Raw genomic sequence first — 3563 nt, 5'->3', positions numbered from 1 at the left:
TCCATCCATCCATCCTGGGTAGGTGTATATGCCCCTCCATCCATCCATCCAATCTATCTATCTATCTATCTATCTATCTTTCTATCCCTTCCTTTCTGAGATAAGCTGCAATAATGCATTTGTCCTATGCTACACCTTTGCACATACACCATATACCTAATCAGTGACCTTGTTATCAGCTGCTACTCTTTTAATTCAACTGTCCCATCAGTTGGGTGTTGCTAAGTACCACGCATTTAAAAAAAATGTGGGGGCCGTTACGATTTTTTTAGTGAAATGCTGGCTCCCTCTGAAAGAGCACTGACTTCTTTAATTTTCTATCTGTGGATGAAAAAAAGATAAAAAAAAAGTTTGGTCTGAGATGTTGTTTTAAAGTGCTAGCTATGTCTGTCAATCAGAGCATCCTATTGGTTTTCACCCAGGCAGATAGATTACTTGCAATAGATGTAATGACTGAATGGAACAATGGAATAATGCAAGAGAATGGGACAATGGAACAATAGAATAATGCAAGAATGGAAGAATGGAACATCATTGCACGTGTCATAATGGGCTCCTGGCCTTTATCTGGCTGTGCTGCTGCAGTCAGCTACAGTCTGCAGGGAGCCTGCAGACTAGGAAGAAGGTGGACCGCTGCTTGTTTGTTCACTAATTAGTTATCCTCTCCCCATCCCCTTGTCTGCAGGTGCATGGGACATTGGCGGGGGAGGGGAGAATGTTTGAAAATAGGCAGACTCATGCAGATTAAAAATGCATGCGTGGGCTGCAGCTGCAACAAGCAGTAAAGTTGTGGGTTAAAAGGTGTCTATTGATGAACAACATGTCCTCCTAAGGGAAGTCTTTGTCACTATCCCTACAATGGGTGCCTTCTTGAAGGCAGGGTGCAGTCATAGGCCAAAACCAATTCAGGTTATCGCTTCTCGGCCTTTTGGCTAACATCAAGTGTAGTATTTGTTCTCATTTAGTATATGTGCTTTTGCTTTTACCAATATATTGTATTGTACTGTTATCTATCTATCTATCCCTTCCTTCCTGAGATAAGCTGCAATAATGCATTTGTCCTTTGCTACACCGCTGCACATACACCGTATACCTAGTCAGTGGCCTTGTTATCAGCTGCTACACTTTTAACTGTATAATGTAATATTGAGTAGAATTAAATATGCTGACATATTAACTATGAGGCCTCACATAGTCCCCTAAATACAGTATGAGTCGCCAAACTCAGCCTCCTATACAGAGTAAGAGCTCCACATAGCCTCTCTATATATACTGTATGAGCCCCAACATGCAAACGTCCCATACACATATGAAAAAAGACAAAAAAACAAAGAATATATCTAATATTATGGAGAACATTTGTGTGGAGCGTCCGCCGCTTACCTGCTGTAGTAATGTCCTAATGTTCTGAGGTAAATCCGTCAGATACTCTGACGTTAGATGACCTTGGTAGTATTTGGTCAGGCAGTTATTTACTAGCTCCATCACCAGCCGGTGAGTGAAGCTGAGGACGCCATCAGGCAGTAGAAGCGCAGTGTCAGGGTGATTGTTGATAAGAATCCCCAATAGTGTTCCTACCTGAATATTATCCAGAAGCAATTCAGCCATAGCGAAAAACTGCAAGTGCTATCAATCACTATGAAGCCAAGAAAGGCACCCGTGACCCTGCGTACATTCTATAAGTAGTGTCTGGGAGCTGTGATGTCATAATAGAATGGAATCTAGTGATAGAATCTTAAACGGCGGCTCTGCACAAAAAGATGACACCGAGCAATACTAAAAGTGGAAACACCATAGAATTAATTACGTCTCCATATTACTATGGCCGTTCTCTTTTATGTTCAACTAGAACACAAGCAGGATAAGAGTATGTTCACATGTTGCATTTTTACAGCATTTTTTTTCTACCTCAAAAACCAGAGTGGCAGCAGGAAAAACGCTGCAGTATTTTTAATTGTTTTGTTTTACTTTAATTCATTTCAATGGGGGAAAAATGTTGGAAAACCCCTGAAAGAATTGACAAGCTGCAGATTTAAAAAACGCAGGAAAAATATGCAACGTGTGACTGAGAGTTTAGAAATCTCATTCTCTACTTCCAATAGGTGGTACTGGAGTTCTAGTTCTCTTCCTCTCTGAAGAGATAATTTGCATATTTCCCAGAGGAGCATTGTGGCACGAAAAGTCTCCTCACCTTGACGTGCTTAGCATGTCGCTCTCCGCATGGAGAAACGTTACTTCTTAGAACTCATTTTTAAACAGTTAGCTCATTGTTTTACAGTATAGAGCTTGTTGGTTTCACTTCTGAGAAGCATAAACTCATGAAGGTTGCAATGGTACAACATGAAGAACAATTGGTGGCCATGACTGGATCCTGTGATCTATTTCTGATTGTGGCATAGGGGATGATTAGGGGAAAATGCAGTTGGTCAGTATTTCAGCTGGAACTGGAATACAGAGCTGAGCAAATACATGAGTCTGTGTAGTTTTTTAATTAAGTAAAGCATAAAACATTCCCTTCTGGATTCTAGGTGATCACTGGCCGTCCAACCCAACAGGACCCCAATGTGATCAGCTTATCATCAGGGGACCTGTCTAAGGAAAAAGGATTGTCTAAAGTGGACGATTTTTTTAACATTAAAAGGGTCGTCCACTAATCCACTAATTAGACAACCCCTTTTTAAATGCTGTAGTCCCTGTGTGAAAGAACAAAAATGTATATTTACCTCCCAAACTGGCGACATTACAGCGATGTCAGCGCCCATGTGAGATTGTTATGCTCCATAATCACTGCAGTCTGTCAGCGGCTGTCTGTCTGGAGACTGGAGGCTGGCATCCTGGGAATGAGGATGGCGATGGGAAGTATATATAAGGTATACCTCCTCAGCTGAGCTCAGGAAACCCAGCACCCATTCCCAGTATGTTGTCCCTCTGTAGATGAGCTCTGTAACTGTTTTGGTGCATACATGCACTCCTAGGGTACGCTCACAAAGGCGAGAGAATCAGGACGATTATGCTAATGACCCTCGGCTCAATCTATGTCAGAGTTTCATTCAAGTATCATCTTAGTGTGATCCGATTTTTCTTGCATGAGAAAATCGCAGCACAGGTATGGAGAAGACGGAGAACTTAATTTCTCCATCTTCTCCATTCTCTGTGTGCGTGGATGTCGGACTGCACTCGGATGACATTTGAGTGCAGTACAATGTTTCACATGCACCCATAGATTTGTATGGGTGCACATGATCCATCGGCATGATAAAATGATGGCAGATCATCACTGCCCCATAGTATAACATTGGGCCGAGAGCTATCCGATAAAACATCAGCGCTGGGCCATGTGAGCTCCTGTGAGCGAGCCCTTATAACAAATGCTTACTTTCAAAGCGACACCTGCTACCCAACATTCACAGAGAAGGACGAACAGAGCAGTCATCATGGGACCGGAAGGATAAGAAACACATGCCCCTCTATGATACTGGGAATGGAGGGGACTGCTTACAGGGAATACGTTACTTTTTACATTCCACAGGTTACAGCAGAGGATAATCTCGGTTTTCCTGCAT

The 3563-nt window shown here is 42.3% G+C and overlaps 1 pseudogene; it reads left to right on the top strand.

The window, feature by feature from the left end:
• Nucleotides 1-912: 912 nt before the first annotated feature.
• On the top strand, nt 913-1015 carry LOC141211831 (U2 spliceosomal RNA; annotated as a pseudogene).
• Nucleotides 1016-3563: the final 2548 nt, after the last annotated feature.

The sequence above is a fragment of the Phyllobates terribilis genome, unplaced genomic scaffold (genome assembly GCF_046119375.1).
Source record: "Phyllobates terribilis strain yellow unplaced genomic scaffold, ASM4611937v1 Scaffold_170__1_contigs__length_4071412, whole genome shotgun sequence".
NCBI classification, from domain to species: Eukaryota; Metazoa; Chordata; class Amphibia; order Anura; family Dendrobatidae; genus Phyllobates; species Phyllobates terribilis.
The sequence above is the reverse complement of the archived record's forward strand: the minus strand, read 5'-3'. Positions and strand labels throughout refer to the sequence as shown.